The sequence below is a fragment of the Odocoileus virginianus genome, chromosome 9, assembly GCF_023699985.2.
Source record: "Odocoileus virginianus isolate 20LAN1187 ecotype Illinois chromosome 9, Ovbor_1.2, whole genome shotgun sequence".
NCBI classification, from domain to species: domain Eukaryota; kingdom Metazoa; phylum Chordata; class Mammalia; order Artiodactyla; family Cervidae; genus Odocoileus; species Odocoileus virginianus.
This window is the reverse complement of record NC_069682.1, coordinates 26,234,455-26,250,245: the sequence shown is the minus strand read 5'-3', so window position 1 is coordinate 26,250,245 and position 15,791 is coordinate 26,234,455. Positions and strand designations below refer to the sequence as shown.

The 15,791-nt window shown below is 41.5% G+C and overlaps 1 protein-coding gene across 5 annotated transcripts in view; it reads left to right on the top strand.

Annotated features, from left to right (window-relative positions):
• FRMD4A (FERM domain containing 4A) overlaps nucleotides 1–15,791 on the top strand; it is a 683,539-nt gene that overhangs the window by 180,135 nt on the left and 487,613 nt on the right. The window lies entirely within an intron of this gene.

The following is a 15,791-nucleotide window of genomic DNA, read 5'->3' as shown; positions in this document are numbered from 1 at the left end:
AACCATCTGTCAGTGCGGACAATGGGAATCTTGGTGAATGAGTTCTCCTCTCGGGTGATTAGACAGCCATATTTTAGCAGGATTTCCAATTACTCTTCTTCGGAGGCTGTGCAGCCCTCAGAGCTCATTGCAGGAAGTACCAATTTCTGCACTGCTGTTAAGCAGAAAGAGTAACATGTTTGAAAGCAGAGCATGCCCAGCTCCCACTCGAAATATGCTCTTGTCTCTTCCTCTTCTCTAGAGCGAGAGGGCCAGGGAATCCTCAGTGGAAAGTAGGTTAATGCATTCTGGAAGCCAGCGTGTTCTCAGGGAACTGCCAGACCCGTGGAAAAGAGTCCAGTGCACTGGGCTAGCCTGATGTCTAGAACTCAGTCCTCTAACATTTAGAGGCGCTTGTAAGAAACAGCTCACCCTCTCCCGGAGGCTCTGGGAACTTACTCTCTGGGCTGGAGTTTGCTTTTTCGCTTGAAAAAGGGATGCTGTGAAGATGGGGCATTAAAAGCTCAGATGAGGACTATATTTGATATCTGCTATATCCACATGTAACTCGAAATGGGTGCACCAAAAGTTTTACTACCTTTTCTAAAATGAAATCAGAGGGAAATTATTTCCATAACCACCCAAAAGAGTTAAAGCCAAAAGATTATGGCTTTGATTTGATTTTCACCTCTTTGATCCTCTATTTAGTGATTCCAACACAAATAGACTCTTTTGTCATTGCGCATTTTTTCTCTTGCTTGTTAATGAGCATGACCACAGTGTTTTAAGATAATATTAGAATTAGAGTCTTACGCATGAAAGCTTCCATCCTTGGGGAGAATTCCCTATCTTCCTTTCTTGGTCCCCACTCATGTGATAGTCATTCATTAGACGGACTGCCCCAAGTGAATTTGTTACCAAAGGTTCTAATCTCAGCCCCTGGGCTGACTGGCTGACTGATCTGCAAGACCTCTTCTGTGACCCATTTGCTCTTTTTTTTTTTTTCCACTTGCTCTCTTGAAGCATGTAGTTGGCATCATTATGGTTGCAGGCAGCATGCCTCAATTCAAGGTGCTGCAGAGACAGCAGGTATTTTTTCCTATGTTGCGTACCACTGCAAAGAGAGTGGCAAATGACAGTGGATTCCTGTGTCTCTTTATTGACAGGGTGCGGTATGAATGCTTTAGGGAATAGCATGGAAATCTGTATGGCGAGCTTCTGAAATTGCTGCCACTGGCACTCTAACCTAGTCTTGTGCATGGTCAGGCTTCCATCAAAGCAATGAATCTGTGCTCATAACCTTAATGCAAGTACAACTCTCATAGACTTGGACGGAAGTTCCCAATGCAAATGAGTGAAGACCTAAGCACAGTGGCTGTGGCGTAAATCACACTGTGGGCCAATTAGAATGGCATGCTCTTGCAGGGGGAGATATGAATGTCAGTGGGTCAGACTACTCATATATTATGTTTATCAGTTTAATTCACATCACAGCTTTTCCCTTAACCATTATATCACCCAGTGAAACTATGGAGTAGGGGGTGGTCCCACTAGAGTTCAAACATAATCTCTACATAACAAATGGACTCATTCAGGCCCACTAATTTTTAGGTTTCATGAGATTTGTGTGTGTGAATTAAACTGCTTCTGTGAATTCTTTTTAACTCTCTTTCTGACACTGGAAATCGATTTATCTGTATTGAAGATTCAAATTACATTGAATTTGGTACCTTCCAGTATCGTCCTGACTCAGGGGACAAGACCTGACTGTGCAGGAGTCAAAAGGAGATCCTTTTGATGGGTCTCAGCTTTGGTTCCTTAATTGCTCTGTCCCGTGTTGTTGAAATTACCCTGTGAATTGTAAAAATCTATCCAAAGATGTAGATCAGTGGCAGTGGGGTGTAGTTCTTAAACTTTGATCCACACTGTGTCTCGTTAAGTCTATGCTGGAATATTTTCCCCCTTTCATAAGTATTTAGCTGGAAGTTTCTGACTTCAGAGTATCATAATATGTTGGACAAAGAAAGCCTCCTAGCACTGAATTGTGGTGTATTATGGTTACTTAATAACTTACTGACAGTTTAAAGCAAGTGTTGAGGTAAATTGGACATCATGCACTAATTTCATTACGCCGTGTAATAGACTTAACCAGGGTAAATCATGGGTGCTTAATGCATTTTTATCTTGGGATTTGCATAATCGACACATAAATATGCATGAGGTTAACTGAAAATGGCAAAAGGAGGTGGGCAAAATGTTCCTGAGTGATCAAATAAGGCATTTGCAAGGAGGGCACCTGAGCACTGCATCTCCTGGGTGGCGGCTGCACTAGACATACCTGGAAACCAGGCAGCAGCTGGCCTCCTGCGTCACAGTGAGCTGCCAGTGACACAGGGACTCACGGAAGCTTTCGGCTCGTGGCTGGATTCACTTGAGTATACTACTTATTCTTCCTTTTATGTTTAATGCAATCTCAGTGCATCTGCAGGCTGATGGATAGACTTGTGACTGGTCTCCTGGCAGGTCACGACACAGGCCTCGGGATTCTAACCATAACAAATAATGTTTGCAGAGACTGGGGGCTGGAGGGAGGAAGAGAGAGACACTGATTGAGTCATTTCTCCTAGGAGGGTCCAGGAAAGAATTTTCTAATTAATCTTCTTTGTGCACTTTTTAAATGTGTCCCTTTTAAATTCGATTTTTAATCCCCCAACTTCCATAATTCTCTTTAATCCTCTGTGCACTGCCTCCAGTGAATGAGCCTGGCAGAAAAATTCCTCTCATTTTCAGCTTCTTGTTATTCCTGCTTGCCAGTGCCTGCTGTAAAATTTGCAGGAGGAGAAGAAAGGGGAGGGAAGGTGAGAGGAGGGAGGGAAGGGAAGATGGCTTGGTTAAAAGTTCATCTTTTGTTTTTTCCTTTCAGTTTTACTGAGATGTAATTGACATACTACACTGCATGCATTTAAGGTGTAGAGCATAATGACTTAACAAATATATATATACACAGACACATACATATATATATTTCAAAATGATCATCACCGAGTTTATTTAACATCCAGCTCCTCATATAGTTACCAAAAAATGCTTTCCTTTGTGATGAAAACTTTTAGGATTTACGCTCTTAATAACTTTCAAATATAACAGCCAATAGTGTTCACTGTTCTCACCACACTGTACATTACATTCCTAGTACTGAGTGATCTTATGATTGGAAACTGTACATTTTGACCACCTTCCTTCCAGTTCCCTCTATAACCCCCTGCCTCTGGTAACTACAAATGTGATCTCTTTTTCTGTAAGTTTTTTTTTTAATTCCACATTTGAGAGAGATGATTGAGATCATACAACATTCATCTTTCTCTGACTTATCACCCTTAGCACAATTCCTTCAAGTTTCATACATGTTGTCACAAAAGGCCAGGAATGCCTTATTTTTATGGCTGAATAGTATTTCATATGTGTGTGTGTGTATAAAACAATTTCTTCATCCATTCATCCATTGATAGACATTTCTGTTGCTTCCATAGCTTGACTATTGTGAGTAGTGTGACAATGAATAAGGGGCACAAATATCTTTTTGAGCTTGTGATTTCATTTCCTTTGGATAAATACCCAGAAATAGAATTACTGGATCATATGATAGCTTTATTTTCCATGTTTTGAGAAACGTGAGGTCTATCTTTTATGTCCAAAAGATTTTATATCCAAGGTGGGTTTTATCAAGTGACTGCCCAGTAATGGATTAAAATGAACTTCTCTACAAAGGATGGAGTATTAACTTCCAGAAAGTTTAACTTGACAGGTTAGTAACTCTTCTGTGTACTCACTTGGGTTTTTAGAATACCATGACACTCTGGTCTTTTATATCTGCTTTCCATTAATAATTAGCTAACTTCCAGGAGAAGGTGTTGCTTATGTTTTAACCTCCCTAATTTCTGCTCAAGGATATTGTGGATATTACTTCACTTCAGTTACTTTTTTAAAAAAGAATGATTTCTGATCTGTGGCATAGGGTGATTTTCTAAGGGAAGTCATTCTGAAAGGATCAGGCCATTTGTGAAAGGGATACTGAGGAGAACTGTAAACTGAGCTGATAACAGTATAAGCATTTGAAGTTAGCACAGAATTCTATCTGGCTCTTGTGCACCCAGGGTAAGTGTCCCATGCAGCAGTTGCTGTTACTTCAAGGACAATCCTCCACCACACTGCAATTTTGGAAACATTAGATACAGATGTAAGATGTGAACATCCTAAAATTGCAGGCAATACAGAGAGCGAAAGAAAGAATCAAAAGAGTGCAAAGCTCTCTGGCTCTTTAGATCAATTATCATGCAATATAGGAAACCCTTCAAGTCACTTAGAATTGTGCTAAATCCTCAAGACTTTGCCAGGACTCCATGGAGGAGTATGTGAAATGATCCATTGTGTTCTGCCTGCTTGATACGTAGATTCTGAAAAAAATACTGAAATCTCCCTTTTAAAGAGCTCCTTGAAATCAGTACAGACTGAAGAATGCTGTAGTCTGAGTCGGGAAGTCTAAGGCAGAGGCTTGACAATTACTTTCAAACACATTAAATATACACAAGATTATTCACCCGCTAATGACAGGCTGTACTTTATCTTAATGGAGACTTAAATAAGAGGAAAACTGCTGGAGCTGAAACATGACAGCTGTAGATTAAATTCAAGGCAGTGTTTCTTGACATCAAAATGTTTTTCCTGATAAAGGTTTATGTGGTTTCTCATCTAGAGGCTTCTTAGACAGGTAAGAACCATTCTACCTGTGAAGCCAAGAGGAGCCTTTAAGACACTCCCTGTTTTTATGATGCTGTGAATTTTCACCATAAAGCCAATAAAACCAGATATAAGTTTGCTGACAAGGCATGCACTAGATTCCTTTACAAAGAGCTACATGTATTGAATCACTCAACTCAGTTGGGTGCAAAGAGGAAACAACTTTATTCTTTTTTCAAACAACCTCTTGCAAGCAAACTGAATTGTGGAGAGGAAGTTGGGGACTACATAGGACAATTTATTTGCTTAATGAGAGGAGATGCACAAGGCAACATAACCTTTCCTAATCAGGCGATAGACTACATCACACTCCCCAAAACCTGTAAAACTTGTGGTTCACACTCTAGCTCTGCTGTTGACTTGGGTGTTTTTCTGAGACAGTTTCCTCATGTACAAAATGCATACAGTGATGAAACCAATACCATATCAGGAGTCCCCAGCCTCCAGGATCTAATGCCTGATGATCTGAGGTGGAGCTGATGTAATAGAAATAAAGTGCACAATAAATGTAGGGTGCCTGAATCATCTGGAAACCATCACCCCACCCGGGTCTGTGGAAAAATTGTCTTCCACAAAACCAGTCCCTGGTGCCCAGAAGGTTGGGGACTGCTGCATAGACTGTTTTGAGAAGTAAATAAGATAATGGCTACAGGGTCTTGTCACATTATAATAAATGTTAGCCATTACTGGTATCCTGTGTGAATGAATATATACCAAAATGCAAGTCTCACGACAAATGTTTGGGATGAATTGCCATAGTCATGAACATAAGTAGGAAAGGCAGAGCATTGGTCTTCAGGCTGAAATGCAGAAGTAGAGCCCCTCCCCACTGCAAGGTCCCTGTAAAGTCAAGCCCTCACCTGTCAAGGTGCATCTCCAAGAGCTGAGAATAAAACAGACGCCTTTGGAGCATAAATTAGATCTCATTACAGTCAGGGTCTTCACAACAAATGATGACGATGTGGAAATTGTTTAGAAGAAAAGACTGTAGATTCAGCTGAAGCTGAAAGTTTTCCTCTTCAGAACCTCGAGAAAATCAGTTTTCTGCTCCAGGTTTTGGTTTTGTCATCTCCACACTGACACCTTCATGAAAGAGCAGTCCTTCTTTATTTTGTGCTTTAGATCTTACCAAGTTGAAGATGCATTATCTTCTGTGGTCTTTACTGCAGTGGTTACAAGGCCTCAGAGAGGAAAGAGCTGGGAACAGGCAGAGAGATGCCTCTGTGGGTCTCCCCAGATGGATCAACTCTCCTGTCTCCCAACAGTGGGACCTTGGTGCTTGGAGATCAGACCTGGGCAAATGCAGGATGCAAGGCTTGTTGCGCTCCCCAGAAGGCAGATGAAAGAGCCAACAACAGACCACGAAACAGCCTGGTAACTTTTGGATTCTCAAAGCCATGATTGGTTTAAAACCTTTTCCATCATGTCCCAACAAAAATCCTATTGGCCCAGGAGATTTTATGAAGTCACAGAGGAGGCTGGCTGGATGACCCTGTGGAAGCAGAAAAGGAATGGGCCCCTGGCTTCATCAGATTGGGTAACAGGGCCCCAGGTGGCCACATCCTGTGGCCGGTAAGCCAAATTCTACTTGTACCTAGGAAAAACACCACAGATGAGGGCCCTCAAGCCACTGAGCTCATACTGTATAATTAAACTGGAGTATGAATGTGGCAGGAAAATTTTAACATGATTGAGGGAGGAGAGGGCATAGATGAAGGTTTTTGAGCATTTCTGAAATATAAAGAAAAGAAAATGAAAATCGCTCAGTCGTGTCCGACTCTTTGTAACCTATGAACTGTAGCCTGCCATGCTCCTCTGTTCATGGAATTCTCCAGGCAAGAATACTGGAGTGGGTAGCCATTCCCTTCTCCCTCGGATGTTTTCAACCCAAGGTTTGAACTGGGATCTTTGAACTGGATTCTTTACTAGCTGAGCTACCATGGAAGCCCTATAAAAAATAGAGAGTTGATATATTTGTAATAATTCTGTTCATTTTCCAGTCAGATCTATTTGGTGCATTTCCAGCAGGAGAAGAGATCTCAACAACAAAGCTGCTGAGCAAGAGAAAGTAACCTGGCGGTTATTCTATCTCATTTACCTATCCATCCAGCAAGGGTTTATTAAGTGCTCGGATCAAGTGTCAGGGAGTAAATTCGTTTCTTTCTGTCAAGGTTGTACAGACAAAAGGGGAACATGTTAAAGATCCACAAACCAGACAAAGCAGCCCAGTCCCTTCCCTTGAAAAGAATCTGAGCACAGGCTCTAGAGGCTAGAAGCAGGAGAAAATGTTCTCCCCAAAGGGCACGTTCCTTTTCACTGAGTGAGATGCTTTTCATAAGTGGATGATAGCAATTGGATAAATTAACTTCGCATTGGTATTCAAAGGGAATTATGTTAATGGTAATAACTGAGTGTCTTCAAAGGGATAAAGATGCCTCCAGGAGGATCCTACTGCATCTTGGAAGGTTTCCTTTATCTACGTGAAGAGCATGAACTCCAATGTATTTTCTAAATGGGAAAACTGAACACAGTTATTTCTCTAAAGATTTCAAGTCAAATGATGTAGTTAGCACTGGGAAAACCAGGTTAGAAAATGCAGTGTAGAGTATGATGAAATTTGATAAAGACCAAAGTCCTTAGTTAATTCATTTTGATAACTAGAATAACCCCAACTACACAGTTGGACTTTCTATTACTCTTCTGTCTCTACAGATTTTTGGTGAGAGATTCATATTTGTGTATGTGTAGCTCTCATTCACTTTCAAAACTGATGTTTCTGAAGATGATTCCAATGCTAGTGTATGTCGTAGAAATTGAGAAGAATTTAGATATTTTCCTATAGGCTAAAAGACAAAGTTTAATTTACAGGTTAAATAAATCATGGCTAGCTCTTGGGTAGGGCTCTTGGGCATGTGCATTGTGGATAGATTGGAAAGATGTTAACATTTACTGTAAGGTACTTTGTTTTCAATTTAAGGGGTAAAATCATAGTATGTACCAAGGATATGCTGTAGTATATAACAAGCAGTGAAGAGAATGCAAGTTCTCTAACTCAGCACTGGCCAATAGAAAAATAATTTGAGCTACAGGAGTAATTTTAAAGTTTCTTGTAGCCACATTAAAAAAAAAAAAATAGACATAGCTATAAGTATTGGGTTGTCCAAAAAGTTCATTCAGGTTTTTGGTAAGATGTTACAGGAAAATCTTAATGAACATTTTGGCCAACCCAATAATTTTAATGACATCTTTTATTTGTTAAAAACGTCTAACATATTATCATTTCCACATGTCATCAATATCAACATTATGAATGAGATATTTTACATTCTTTCTTTATAGTATCTTCAAAACATGGAGTGCATTTTATGCTTACAGCACTTCTGGACCCAGACTGGCCACATTTCAAGGGTTCAGTAGGCACAGATGGTTGGTGGCCACCATGCTAGACAGGGCATCTCTAACTGATTTGTTGGTACAACCAGAGAAGCCATAAAGCTGGGATTTGTCTAATATTGGTCAATTGCAATTGCTGTTCTAATAGCTTATGTTGACAACATCGGCTCTCCCCAGTGCTGTATTGTAGTTGGGATGCTGGTGCAGCCCAGGAGCTCTGGTATAAGCATATTTGGTGGGATGAATGCCCAGAGCGCTTTGACCTCGACCATGAAAGCTGATGGTCACACACAAAGCATGAATGATCTCAATGCCCCCATTGTGTGGGAGGGATGGGGGTCAGGTCAGAGGGGGCATGTGGACACCAGGGAACAGAGCAATTCTAAGTGGTTCATGGGGTTGTTTTCCACACTTCCCTCTCAGTCAATTTAACATTAATACTTGAGTTTTTCTCTCTCTTTTTTCTTTGCCATTTCAAGTGTTGTTTCAGATCTTTCCCTTTGGTGTAATCGCATTTCTGTAGGGATTTTCTCTAGCTGGTTGCTACAGACACCAAGGCACTCTATGCAAAGGTATTGTCAGCTGGGGGAGCATTTTTCTCCACTCTCCTCAAACAACAGAGTCGAATCTCTTGGCTCTGCTGATCCTCCATGATTTCCAACCCCAGCCCACACCTCTCCCTCTAGTTTCATGGCTACACATCCAAATAGTTGTTTGTTTCTGTTGTTGCTTTTTTCACTCACTGGATATTCTAGAGACATTTTAAACCTAATATAAGCGTGAACTCATTGTTACCTCCTCAAGCTGCTCCTTCCTGTGTCCCCACCTCACTAAGTGGCAGCCACCTCCATCTAGGCTCAACCCAAAGACCTGGTCTCTACACCCGCTTCTTCCCCTGATTCTTCATATCCCCTCAGTTCCCATGTCCTGGTTTCTCATCTCTGTGCTCTGTCTTACGTCTCTTCCTTCCTCTTCATCCACGAGATCACGCTTGCAATGCAAGTGATCATCTTTTGACTGACTTCTTACTCGAGCCTCCTTACTGGGCTTCTGGTCGCCAAGACTCACTTCCTCTAATCCATCAATTTATTCATGACAGAGCCACTGTTCTTAGACACAAACTGAATCATGTCACTCTTCTTCTCAAAATTCTTCTCTAGCTGCTTCCATCACCTATGAAGAAAACTATCCCCTCTAGTGTGACATCTGGGTAAATGTTACCAATCAGGGTTGTTGGCCTCCTTAATCAATAGAAACTGATTAGAGGCCAGACAGGAAATCCAGGCAAGGCCTTATTGGGCTCCTGCTGCAGTAAGGGAGAGTGAGAACAAGTGACAGGTGCCCTTGCTCTCCCGCTCACTCTCTGAGGAGGGGAGAAGCTGGTGAGGGTAGGGGTGTGTCCAGGGGTCAGGCTGAAGGGGTGGCTTAGGTGGTTTGCCCACGTCTCAGGGCATGTGCAGGGGGCAGGCGCCATATGCTGCTTTTCTCTCAGCTCTTCAAAAATGTCTTCATCCTCATTCTAAAGCAGAGCAACTGAGACTTGAGATGGTCAAGTAACTTTCTAAATATCATCACAGTCATCATGAGGTTAGAGCCAGGACCTGACCCCTTAGTTGACCTCAAATCCTGCATTTCTTTCCACTGTACCAAATGCCTCCCAAATCTGTGATTGGTTGCTGGTATTGTATCATATAAAGGTTATCCAGTAAAGAATGAGCCAGATTATGATAGGTTCTGGGCTCCAGTTGGGCAAAAGATAGTCTAGGAGCTGTGGAGAAGACTCAAAGGCTCTCCATCTAAGGTCACTTCCACAGTATCAGAGCAAATGCTGTGAATGTCCTCTTATTAGGTTGGTCTGATGTATGGGACCTCCTTCACAGAGCATAGGAGAGTTGCTTTGCATTAGTTTTAGATTCAGTTTGGACTTAACTCAAACCTGAACCTCAGGGTTCACAAGGGGTGGTGAGTTTTGTGTGTAAAGTATTCGTGTTCCTTTGCTGTTCTCTCAGGAGACCTACCTCTATTAAATGAATGAACCAACAACAGCAATACAGCCAACTACTCTGACATGAGTTCATTTGCTCTAAGGAAACATGTCTCTGGATAGCTGTAAAGTTTCTTTTGCTTTACAGCTTAATGTTTTCATGAAGAGAGTCTTGATGGACTAATGAGCCTCTTTGATAAACCCAATGAGATCATCAGACAAGGCTCATGCTCAGATTTACAAGCTGTGGCCCAGGAATGTCTAGGAGTCTATGGATCTTCAAAGGTTTCTATTAAAGTATTTTCCAAGCATAATTGAGTTATACATAAAATGGCTAAAATGCCTTATTCATCATGACTTATTTCAGGTATACAAAAACACATAAAGAATATAGACCTGTAGACCTATATATGTGTCACCCAGATTAAGAAATGAAACATTGCTGACAGAGTATCATCCCCCTTCTTACTTTCCCAGAGTTGACATCCTTTCTGAATTTGAGATTTACCATTTTATACCTTTATTTATATTTTTACTACCAACATTTGTTGTGAAAAGACAGTGATATTGTATGTATATTTTAGTGCTTCCCAGAAACAGTGCCTAAGTGTATGAACCTTCTGCAACTTGTTCTCGCCACTCAACAGGGCATGTGTGTATCACCAACATGGATGTGTGTAGCTGCAGGCCATTCATTTTCCCTCCTGCAGGAATTGCTAGAGCACAGCAGTGCATGAATATACCTCGTCTTATATCCATTCTCTTGTGGGTGGATGTATCCCTCTCTCACCTCTTTCAATCATTGCAAGCAATATTGCCATGTCCACTCTTATATACATCTCCTTGAACTCATGGGAAAAGTTTCCACAGTGTCTACACTGGGAGCAAAATCTGGACTGGGCGGTATGGACATCCTAACATTTACTTAATTGTTATGCAAAGACAATGACCATCAGAACATTTTATTTCCCTGTGTTATGACTCTCTCTTCACCGTATTCTGTGGTAGGGACAGCATAAATGTTTTTGTCTATATATGCAGCATTTATTGTACTCGTTGTATTGTGTCCAGAGGATGAAAGTAAGAGAGGTATTTGATTACCTCCCACCAAAACCTCCATCTGCTGTCATTCTACTCTAACATGTACTTTCTCTTTTTAAAAATTTTATTTATTTAAGTATAGCTGGTTTACAATGTTATATTAGAGTCAGGTGTATAGCACAGTGCCTCAATTGTATATATGTATCCTTTTCTCCTATAAAGTGAAAGTGAAGTCACTCAGTCATTACTAATTCTTGGCGACCCCATGGACTGTTTATGGCATTTTCCAGGCAAGAGTACTGGAGTGGGTTGCCATTTCCTTCTCCAGGGTATCTTCCCAACTGGGGATTCTCCTATAGATTATTACAAAATATTAAATAGGGTTCCCTGTGCTATACAGTAGGTCCTTGTTGATTATTTTATATATAGTAGTGTGTATATGTTAATCCCATCCTCCTGATTTATCCCTCCCCTTCCTCTTTTCCCTTTGATAACCATATGTTTACTTTCTATGTCTCTGAGTCTTTTTCTGTTTTGTACATAAGTTCATTTGTATTTTTTTCCCATAGATTCCACATATAAGTGATATCATATGATATTTGTCTTTCTCTTTCTGGTTTATTTCACTTGGTATGATAATGTCTAGGTCTATCCATGTTGCTGCAAATGGCATCTCATTCTTTTTTATATCTGAGTAATATTCCATTGTATATATGTACCGCATCTTTACCCATTCATCAGTCGATGTATATTAAGGTTGTTTCCAACTTACATGTACTTTCTAAGTCATCATCCCAATATCCCAGCACCCTCCCTACTGTGCGCTGCATTATATGTATGACCTTAACATGTGTCACTAATGTGTGTATGTGTGTTTGTATTTATAGCATTAATCAGCATTACCTGATCTGAGACTGCTTGATTTTACTGGGGTTTTTGATATGTGCTGCTTTGCTCTGTCCTTGACATAAGAGAAAACTTTTAGAAAAAGAACTTTTCTTTACATAAAATTCATGAAACGATAATTTCATACTACTGCTACATGCTACTGCTACTAAAGCCAAGCTCACCTTCTTTAAGGCTGTCTAAGAGCAGTGGACACAGGACTGGAAAAGGTCAGTTTTCATTCCAATACCCAAGAAAGGCAATGCCAAAGAATGCTCAAACTATTGCACAATTGCACTCATTTCACACGCTAGTAAAGTAATGCTCAAAATTCTCCAAGCCAGGCTTCAGCAGTATGTGAACCATGAACTTTCAGATGTTCAAGCTGGTCTTAGAAAAGGCAGAGGAACCAGAGGTCAAATTGCCAACATCCGCTGGATCATCAGAAAAGCAAGAGAGTTCCAGAAAAACATCTATTTCTGCTTTATTGACTATGCCAAAGCCTTTGACTGTTTGGATCACAATAAACTGTGGAAAATTCTGAAAGAGATGGACATACCAGACCACCTGGCCTGCCTCTTGAGAAACCTATATGCAGGTCAGGAAGCAACAGTTAGAACTGGACATGGAGCAACAGACTGGTTCCAAATAGAAAAAGGAGTACATCAGGGCTGTATATTGTCACCCTGCTTATGTAACTTATATGCAGAGTACATCATGAGAAACGCTGGGCTGGAAGAAGCACAAGCTGGAATCAAGATTGCCAGGAGAAATATCAATAACCTCAGATATGCAGATGACAACACCCTTATGGCAGAAAGTGAAGAGGAACTAAAAAGCCTCTTGATGAAAGTGAAAGAGGAGAGTGAAAAAGTTGGCTTAAAGCTCAACATTCAAAAAACTAAGATGATGGCATCCAGTCCCATCACTTCATGGCAAATAGATGGGGAAACAGTGGAAACAGTGGCAGACTTTACTCTTGTGGGGCTCCAAAATTACTGCAGATGGTGATTGCAGCCATGAAATTAAAAGATGCTTGCTCCTTGGAAGAAAAGCTATGACCAACCTAGACAGCATATTAAAAAGCAGAGACATTACTTTGCCAACAAATGTCCGTCTAGTCAAGGCTATGGTTTTTCCAGTGGTCATGTATGGATGTGAGAGTTGGACTGTGAAGAAAGCTGAGTGCTGAAGAATTGATGCTTTTGAACTGTGGTGTTGGAGAAGACTCTTGAGAGTCCCTCGGACTGCAAGGAGATCCAAACAGCCCATCCTAAAGGAAATCAGTCCTGGGTGTTCATTGGAAGGACTGATGCTGAAGCTGAAACTCCAATACTTTGGCCACCTGATGCAAAGAGTTGACTCATTGGAAAAGACCCTGACGCTGGGAGGGATTGGGGGCAGGTGGCAAAGGGGACGACAGAGGATGAGATGGTTGGATGGCATCACCAACTCAATAAACATGAGTTTGAGTAAACTCCGGGAGTTGGTGATGGACAGGGAAGCCTGGTATGCTGTGCTCCATGGGGTCACAAAGAGTCGGACACGACTGAGTGATTGAACTGAACTGAAGGAAGGAGAATCTCCACATGGAAAAAGATAGCAGTGAATCCTCCAACCTTTTGTTCCTTTTCCTGGTGATCCAGCTTCCCTGAGAGAACCTCTTGGGATTTGTTGCACCAAAACTAGGCGGGCCTCAGAGGCATTATTACTAGTTCTGCTTCTTGGGGGACCTCTATGAGAATTTGTATTTTGCATTTCTACCCAATAATCTTCAAAAGACAAAGAGTCAGAGAGGACTGTACACCATCTGATGATCACCTCATAGCTGAGCACTGGCCCATGATTATACCATCCACTTTGTTTCTTTCAGGCTAGAGGAAAGAGCAGAGATTTACTTAGTAACAAATGATGTGGTTCTGCCAAATGCAGACTTAGGCATTGCCCTGCATTATTGAAGGTTTTGCAGAGGTTTGAAAAGGGAAAAAAATGAGAGGAGAATTGACTTCTCACCCCGTACATGGTAATACAAGCCTGCCACACTCAAAAGAAACTGCCACGTGGGAATCAGAAACATAATCACACTGAATTTAGTCTTAGTCCCCCAAAAACATCATCACTAGGGTCAATCAATGATGTTAATTTGAATTTTATTGATTTTATACTTATATATGTGTATTTAAGTTACAAATTTGACTTTATAGTAATGGAAGAACTCTAAGCATAAAGAAATTATATTTTTTAATGGTCACGCACATTTAAGTAACTAAAATTATTTTGTCCTTGAAAGGGGTCCACACATTTCTGAAGTGAAATCAAACCTCTTGGTATAGCTGAGACTCAAATGGAATATTTTCCTGTGAGTTTCTCATCTCTCTCAGGAGGAGTAATTCACTCATGTTATAGTCCTCGTGGATGGTCCTGCTTGTCCCCTTCCTTGGCAGAAGCTTTCCTTCTTCCTCACCTGCAGTTCCTGCAAAAGCTGCTGGAAGCTTTCAAAATCCACACTCTAGAGCTTCAGGTCAAAGAGAGACAGACATAACCTTCTTGCCCCACCTCTCTGAGATCATTTCCGGTTTGTTACTTCCTGTGTCAGGTCCAGCCATGTGTTTCAAGCCCCAGGTCATCTAAGACAGGAAATTGGTTACCCAGGTGCTAGAAGAGCTAAGCAACTGAACAGGGGATGGTGAAGTGACAGCAGGAAGCCACTATTCCACCGTCGCGTCCCCCCCCCCCCCCCCACCCCCGTATAAGACTGTAGGGACAGGGGGAGGAGGTAAGGTTACTTCAACTTCCTAGCCTGAGCCATCTGTCAGGATCAGAGTTCCAGCAGGGGCTGCCTGATAAGAACCAAGTTCATGGAGAGAGAGACAGTGAAGGAGAGACAGCCCTGATAGAAGGCTGTCTTCCCTCTTAACTCCCTACTGACAAAGACAACAACCAGAGAGTCTGGGAATGCACTTCCTGTGACACAGAACAAGGGAAGGGAGGAAAACAGGCCTATGAAGGTGTGACTCCCGAGTTGTGGTTTTTTTTTGTACAACAGCCCTCTACTTCTCTCAAATAACTGATACTGGGAATGACCATTATGGGTGGCTCCCCCTTCAACTCCCCCTTCAACTGGTATGGCCTCGCTCTATGTCAGGAAGGACAAACAGGATTCTTATTTTGTACCAGTGTGATTGGTTGTTGTGGCTGCCTGGGTCCCCTTGTTGATGTTCCTGTGATTCTGTCTGTGCATGTACAGTTGTGGAAAGAGTAGTGGATTGATTAGTCATGTCTGTCAAGAGCACAGAAGGGGAGCATCAGCACTCATGTTTGGTATATGCTATCTGTATCCTCTGGTTCCATCCTAAAAATCATTCAGGGGACAACATACGAAAGTTAACATCGATATGCAACAGATTTGAATCCTAGTCTATCTACAAGGGTGGAGAAGAAAATGGTAACCCACTCCAGTATTCATGCCTGGAGAATCACATGGACAAAGAAGCCTGGTGGGCGGCAGTCCATGAGGTCACACAGTTGGATACAACTGAAGCGACTTAGCATGCATGCACAAGAATAGGTGTGCAAGAATGTTCATTGCTTTATTTTCTTAAATTGAATTAATGTGAATCTGAGTCTTTATCCCTATAGATCAGCAGGGATTACTCTTGTCATTATTTTCTCATGGTGCACGGAAAATAGGAGACCTGTCTTCTTCAGTACA